Source organism: Peromyscus leucopus, chromosome 3 (assembly GCF_004664715.2).
Source record: "Peromyscus leucopus breed LL Stock chromosome 3, UCI_PerLeu_2.1, whole genome shotgun sequence".
NCBI classification, from domain to species: domain Eukaryota; kingdom Metazoa; phylum Chordata; class Mammalia; order Rodentia; family Cricetidae; genus Peromyscus; species Peromyscus leucopus.
This window is the reverse complement of record NC_051065.1, coordinates 40,651,429-40,659,854: the sequence shown is the minus strand read 5'-3', so window position 1 is coordinate 40,659,854 and position 8,426 is coordinate 40,651,429. Positions and strand designations below refer to the sequence as shown.

The 8,426-nt window shown below is 37.9% G+C and overlaps 1 pseudogene; it reads right to left on the bottom strand.

The window, feature by feature from the left end:
• Window positions 1–7,160: 7,160 nt before the first annotated feature.
• LOC114681826 lies at window positions 7,161–8,098 on the bottom strand (annotated as a pseudogene).
• Between the last annotated feature and the right edge of the window lie 328 nt (window positions 8,099–8,426).

Sequence of the window (8,426 nt, the reverse complement as noted above, 5' to 3'; positions counted from 1 at the left end):
TCAGCTTATGTTTTTAAAGTCTTTTTCAGATATCAAATGGCAGAAGCTACATAGCCTCACAACTGACATTCTGTTTAGTTCCAGTATTTTTTGTAATTGGATTAATGCTAGAACCATACTTTGTTTACTACTATTATCATAGTAGGTTATGGAGCGCGGAGCGCTCTCTCCAGAACTGTTTTTTCTGTTCAGGATTTTTTGTCTATCTGGGATCTTTTGTGTTTATATATGAATTTTAGTATCATTTTCTATTTTTCAGATAATGATATGGGGATTATGATTGGGATTTCACTACCTTAGCAAATGAGAGTTGTAAAATTGTCATTTTCAAATTATTAAATCTACCAATTCATGAGCATCTAATTTTTTTTTTCATTTTCTCATGTTTTTAACTCCTTCTTTGGTACTCTGACATTTTCATTGTAGAGGTCCTTCACTTCCTTGATTGGGTTTATTCTTAGATATTGTATTTTCTCTGATGCTACGATATATAGGAATGTGTCCATTGTGTGATATTTGTTTGTGTAGAGAAATAAAATTGATTTGTAGAAGTTAATTCTTTATCCTGCCACTTGGCTGAATTTTTTTAAAAGATCATTTTAAGAAGTTTTCTGGTAGAAATTTTTGGATCTCTAATGTATTGTATCATATCATATGCAAATAGGAATAGATTGATATTGTATTTCCATATTTTAGTACTTTAATTTTCATCTCTGTCTTATTACTCCAACTATTCCTCAGACCACAATATTATAAATGAGTGGGTAAAATGAACGTTGACTAGGGTCTGACTTCAATGGGATTGCTTCAAGTGTCTTTAGATTTAGTAAGATGTTGGCAGACTGTTTCTTTTTATAATTAATTAATTTTTATTTATTCTTTGTGTCTTTTACATCATGCCTTCAGATCCCACCCATCTCCCTTCCCAATCCAAAATAAAACAAAATGAAATTTAAGAGGAAAGAGGGAGGAAAAATGAAGAAAGAAGGTGAAAATCTCGCCATGGAAGTGGAGATCCTTCAGCCCTGGGCCCACAGGACTAACACCCCTGCCATGCTCCAGCAGATCACAGATGGGGTGGATGTTGGGGTGGGCCAACACATAACTCTGGTTCTGGGCCTGGGTAGTTGCAGAGTTGGTCAGCTTGCCAGCTCTCACCTGCTTTCGCTACTAGGGTAGGCTCTCCAGCATTGCCCTGGCTAGTTGCAGGGATGATCAAGGGGCTTGGACAGTTTTCTGGCTTTCACATCCTCCAGGTAGGTTCCTCCACATCTACACACCTTCAGGACCAGCTCTACTATGCTGCCCAGGTGAGGTGCAGAGCCAGCTCTCCCTAGTGTTGCACCTGGTATGGAGCAAGAACAGTTCTTCCATCTGACTCAGGCACTGATGGATCTCTCCCCTGCCCATGCTACCAGAAGACAAGTAATGAGGACAGCTCTCCCCTGGTCACAACTTCGGGGTGACTCACCCACACCTCTGCCAACAGGGTTGGTTATATTGTGCTGCCCAGGCAAGGTACAGGACCTGGTCTCCAAGTGCTGCAGCTGATGAGGGGTTGGGTCAGGTCCCTCACCTGCTTCAGGTGGCTAGAGTCAAGGGGAGGGGGTAATCCTTCCCTCACCCATGTCACCAAACTGCATATGAGAAGAACATGACCTGCTCTCCCATTCTCATTCCCTCAGGGCTAGTTCACTCACGCCCCCACAAACAGGGTCAGCTCTATTGTGTATCCCAGATGATGTGTAGGATCCTTTCTTCTGATTGCTTCAGCCAGTGAGGGATATGACCTGTTCTCCTAGTAAATGGAGTTTCTCTGTGCTGTCCTGTTCCAAAGCCACTTCCAAATAATCACTTAGAGGTTTATATTAATTACAAATATTTGGCTGATGGCTTAGGCTTACTACTAACTAGCTCTTACATTTAAATTAACTCATTTCTATTAATCTATGAATCACCATTTGGCTTACTTGTCCTTTTGCATCTTCTTTCTTGGGCTGCTGGCTGGTGTTTGTCCCAACTCTTTCTTCTTCATCTTAGTCCTAAGTTTAATTGTACTACCTAACCTTATCCTGTCTCACCACTGGCCAAACAGCTTTATTATCAACCAATGAGAGCAACACAGTTACAGAAGGACCAACCCACAGCATTTCCCCCTTTCTGTCTAATCATAAAGGAAGCTTTTAACTTTAACACAGTAAAATTACATATAACAAAATAGTTATCAAGCAAGAATTACAGTTACAATATCTAGTATATTTGTGTTTGACAAAATCAGAGAAAACACTCAAGTATCTATCTTATCTTGATGAGTCTAAAGTTTTATATCTTTATCATAGCTAAGGAAAACTATAATTATAACTATCTAGTCTTCAACTCCATCAGACTACAGAAGGATGTAGTGTTACCTAATGACAGGGACATCAGGCTGCCTGGACAGTCCCAAATGTTTCTCTGTAATGTTGGGTCATCCATCTTTGGCCTATAAGTCTAGTATATCTGACAGACTTGTATCAGAAGCAGGACAAATTGTAGTACTATCTTGGCAAAGCTTGGCAATCACTTTTCTTTGTGTCCTGCTTGTCCAGACTGGACAGCATACTTACTGTCAGCAGTCAAGGCAAGGGCAGTATCTTGCCTGATAGGCCAGTTTTGTCAATGAAAACAAACTCCACATAGAGTTTCTTTGATGCTCATCATCCTCTTTGAAGTAATTGGTGTTGCCAGGAGCAGGTGTGTCTCACTGTTGAGAAAAGACTAAATTATTAAAAAATTTTAAGTGCCATATTCTATATGTCTTTGAAGTATTTGAAAATTATCTATCTAATTGAAATATATCCTTGTATACCTAGAAAACCTAACTAACATGACTGTAAGTTTGACTATTATAGATGACTATTAATCTGTATTTTTTTAATTATACATTACATTTTAAATGAGATGCATACACACAATACTTTAAACAAGAGTAAAAATATACATACAATATAACAAAATTGACTTTAAATTTGTATCAGTAAACTAAAATCCATACCAATGTAAAATATTAAGGTTAAGTTATTTTTTAATTAAAGTAGATTCAATAATCTGCCCTTTTCCCCACATTTCTATATCATATCCCTCTTTCTTCTTTTGAAAGAGATTGACTATGACCAATAACAATTTATAACCAACTCCCTAAATAAAAACAAATATCTATAATCTATTTTTTGGGAATGTGGGCATAGTTCTCTAGACTACTTCCTGTTGACTGAAGGCACTGGGAATCCTATGGGACCCTGAGAAAATTTAGGATAATTTTTTAAGAATTGACTATAGTATTTTGTGAGGCTGGATCATCTTAGTGGCCTTGAAGCTCTTTTGGATGCTGCATCAACTGGGCCATTTTTATTGGTATCTGGTCCCCTTGTTCTAAAATATATATATATAATATATATTTATTTTAAAATGTGTGTGTATATATATATATAGCTGTATTAATAGAAATATAAACTGTGTGTTGTATACAAACCAGCCAAAGATAATTTTTTGTTTTATGTTTGAGTAGATAAAATATACATTATGTATCTTGTAGTTACTTTAGGTTTATTTTTTGATGTCTGAAGTCAGGATTTCAGGGGGTCTTCCTCGATCAAACCAGATTTTCCATAACCCAGAATGAATCCATAGCCTTTCATTTTCTGTGCAAAAACAAAAACAGAACCTCTTTTCCGAAGTAATATATCTTTTGACTTAAATTTTGAAGTCAAGATATTTTTAAATATGTAGGTTGGATTAATCCAGCAACATTTATAATCAAATGTCTCTTAGCAGCTGTTGTTTCTTCCTCCACATTCAAACAATTCAAAGACAACTCAGTAACATACAGTATCCAGACTCTGCATATTTTCCATCTTTACGTGGCTTTTTTATTACTTTACTCCCTTTTTAAGGACTTTCTATTTTAAAATTATATATTTATTTTTTATGACTGTCTATACCTTCTCTTTTCTCTCCCAAGCTTGTGTGTGTGTGTATGTGTGTGTGTGTGTGTGTGTGTGTGTATATATATATATTTTTTTTTCCTGGAAATCTTCTAGAAAAAAAAATATATATATATATAAGACAGGGTTTCTCTGTGTAGGTTTGTGCCTTTCCTGGAACTCACTTTGTAGCCCAGGCTGGCTATGAACTCACAGAGATCTGCCTGGCTCTGCCTCCCAAGTGCTGGGATTAAGGGCATGCGCCACTACCACCCGGCACCTATGTATATTTTTAAACACACTGTAACACATTTAGAGGTTTTTTTCCATATGAATCTGTCTTTATTCTGTATCTCTAACCCTTTTTGTCTGTATGAGCAGACACCCTAAATCTATATTATAATTTCAAATATATATTTTTAAAGTTTGAAGATAAAATAAAGGCCTTCTCTGGTAAGAGACCATTGTAGTTTGAGTAGAACTGGCTCCCCCACACTCATGTGTTTGAGTGCTTTGCCCATAGTGAGTGGCACTATTAGGAGGTGTAGCCCTGTTGTAGTAGGTGTGGCTTTGTTGGAGGAAGTGTGTCACTGTGAAGGTGGGCTTTGAGATATCATATTCTCAAGCTAAACCTAGTGTAGCAGTTTCTGCCTGCTGCTTCTGGATCCTGATATAGAACACTCAGCTCCTTCTCCGTCACTATATCTTCTGGTATGTCACCATTATATTGTGCCATGATGATAATGGACTAAACCTCTAAAACTATAAGCCAGCCCCAACTAAATGTTTTTCTTTGTAAGAGTTATGGTGGCCACAGTGTCACTTCACAACAATAAAAATTTAACTAAGAGAGAAACATTTCAAAAAAAACATGTCAACCATAAAATTCAAGTTGGATTTATTAAAAGATGTGGGGCCATTATTATGTAAAGTTACAAATGAAATGAATCATACAAATGCTAATGAAGAGACAAATCAAATGATTGTTTCAATAAGTGTACAAAAGGCCTTTGACAATGTCCAAACTCACCATAATAGAGGCTATATATTATAAATACACAGTCAACATACCCTACATGGAGAAAAATTCTAAGCAACCCTATTAAAATCAGGAATTAGACAGAGATGTCCACTATCCCCACTCCTTTCAAATTCAATGGTTAAACGACTAACCAAAGAAATAAGTTAAGTGAAGAAAATGAGATGACAACAAACTGGAAAAGAATTTGATTCATCCCTATTTATAAATGATACATTATAAATGAGAGATCTCCAAATTCCACTGGAAATCTTCTAGAAATGATCAACACATTGAGCAAAGCAACAGGATACAAAATTAACTTACATTAAAAAGTTGTCTCTACAAGAGTGTTCCAGCACTTCCCCTCAGGACCCCTCAGCCACCAGGGTTCCACTCATCAAACACTCTAAGTGCCCTAATGGCCAAACTTAGCACCCACCCTATACAGTAATAAGCCCAAGCTCTGGATTTGACATCCCACCAATCTTCATCCTGTAAAGCTCTGTCCACTAAGAAGCACTATAAAAACCTATCTTCTCAGTTCTCTGCTGCTTCTCACCTGAGCAGAGTCAGCCATACTCCTTAGTATTTCCACCCCAATAAATCTCTTGTGTGAGTTTTATTGTGTGGTGTGATTCTGTGATATTCCTTGGCTCCTGACTCTAAGATTCCAGGATACCTTTTCCCTCAGGGTTGTAACACTTACAGTCTTCACACATACCAATAACAACAAAATGCTGAAGAAGACTTCATGGAACTGCTTCCATTTACAATAGCCTTAGGACAAATAAATATAACTAGACATAAACCTAAATAAGGAGGTAAAAATTTTCTATAATGAAGAAAAATATTGATCAAGATACTGGAAGATATAAAGATATTCCAGGACATAGATTATTTGATTTAATATTATGAAAATGAGCAATGTGTTACAATACTTTGGGAATTCAATGCAATGCTCATCAAAATTCTAATGAAATTATTCACAGAAAGAGAACAAATGTCCTAAAGTTTCAATGGAAGCACAAAGATCCCAGAAATACAAAGAACAAATCTGGAGCAATTACCTATTTTCAAGTTGTATTACACAGCTATAATAATAAAACTAAAATAGAAATGGTACAAAACAGACTTGCAGATCAACAGAAAACATAAGAGGATGCTTCATCAGTGCATAAAATTACAGCCACCTCATTCCTTTCTTTGATTTCTTTTTTCCCCATTTAAAAACAGAGATTTTTATTCTTTTTGGTCCAAACAGGGTATTTCACATTATCTCACAGTATAGAAGCCCCTGTGAGTCATGTGCAAAACTTCAGGGCTGGGGCAGATCCAGCAGAGTTAATCAGGCTTATACAGAAAGAGCTAGGAGATACAAAACCCAGAGGAACCAGAGAGGGCTGCAGGTGTGACACAGGGACTTCTCACTCAGTTCCAAACCCCTATTCAGACCTCAGTTAACCCACTGGGAAGTGGGAGGGTGAGGTCTGAGGGCATTAGGAAGACAGAGTCCCTCAGAAAGTCTGCAGTAGTACTTGAAACCCTTGGATGTACCCATTCTTTTCCCTGAGCAAACAACAAAATACAAAAGCTCTTGTTTTCTTTCATTGAAACTGTCTGCAATTTACACGAGTTTATAAACAAGAGACTGATGTGAAAGAGATGAAGAAATCAGAAACTTTGTGATACCAGCCTCCACTTGACACATGCAAAGCTTGACCCTTAGCCTGCAGGGAAATTCACAGCCTGGTTGTCCCACCCTATTGTTTCCTGCATGTTGTGTCAACACTGAGAAGGAAGCAAAACATGTTGGGGGAGAAGAGAAGATGGGTAACTCATGCCTGTTGTCAGCTCTCAGGAACCTGAGGCAGGAAAATTATGATCAGCTACAGGACAGACATTGCTACACAGTAAGGCCCAGTTTCAAAACAAACCAGAATAAAAAAAAAAAGAAAGGGAAAAACAAAACAAAACAAAACACCAAAAGTGTGTGGTGTATGCATCTTTAGTCCCAGCTGTGTACAAGCAGAGGAAGGGAAATGTACTCTGTGAGTTTGAGGCCAGCTTCATCTACAGAGTGATTTCCCACACAGCCAGGGCTACAGAGTGAGACCCTGTCTCCAAACAAATCAACAACAGAAACAACCAATAAATAAATTAATTAATAAAAGGAAGAAAAGAAAACAGAAAATCAACAAAAAAATCCACAATAAAAACACAAAACCCCACACAGGGTGCTGATATGGGGAGCTAACACACTTTTGTGCTCAGTTTCTGATCCCCTCTGGGCAGTAGGTCATCAGGATCCTCACCCTGGCTGTCATCTCTGATTGGAGCCCAGTCAGCTGGTAAGTCCTACGGGAATATGTGGAGTCATATTGCTACCCCAGACTAAAGACATGGCAGCTCTGGTCAGTTCCCTGAGTGTAATACATCTTCAGGGACATGAAAGAGTTATCATACCTGTCATTGCCCATGTTGGTGTTGTAAATGTGTTTCTGGTTCCCTGGAGTTATCATGCACACCTGACTGACATATGTATTTGTGCCCACCTGGAGGCTGATGGTCCATGCATGGTAGAAGCACATCACAGAGATATCACCTTGTACTGTATATCATTATAGACTTGCTTGCATACTTGTTGGTCTGTAGCCCAAAGATGAAGTGGCTGGCCTTCACAGTAGTATCATCAAAGTTCCTCTGTTGTTTCTCTGAGTATTTGATCCTAATATCCACAGAACTCTGCAGGCCTTAGTCTTGGCCTTTCTCACAAGTGTAAGTATATATACTTGCATCTGTGTCATATTCCTGTTCTTGAACAGGTCATTGCACTTAAAGTGGTCCATGGAGTTCATGCCATAACTGATCATGGCCTTGGTGAAACTGGAGAAGTTTTCTAGCAGTTAGCAGTTCTGCATAGAGTGGTTGGTCTTGGGGACAGAAAGAACTGCAACAGGTTCATGATTGTTCTTAGGATGACCCAATCCCTGAGACCCTTCTGGAAGTTGGGGCCAAAGGAGAGATACATGAAACACTTGACCCAGATGTGGAGTTTGGCTTCCTTCTGAGTGTTATTTTTGGATGGGAGCTGGTTCTTGACCTGAGAGAGGAGCCTTTAGGATTGTCTCTTGTTAATCTACATGGAGTTCATGGTATGTGGCACCTGTGTAGGACCAATGTGGACCAGAGGAAGTTACTGTTATCAGACACTCATATTTTTGAAAGGTACCAAAAATACACAGTGAAGTACAGTTACCATCTTCTAAAAGTTGTTATAGGAAAAACTGAGATCCATCTCTGTGAGAATTAAATTGTACATATATCTATTACTCTGCAGTAAAACCAATTTTAAATGAATAAAATAATTCCATGTGAAACCTGAAACAATGACTGATTTTTAAAAAATTAATACATTAGTGGTTTTCAGAGACTAAATTACAATT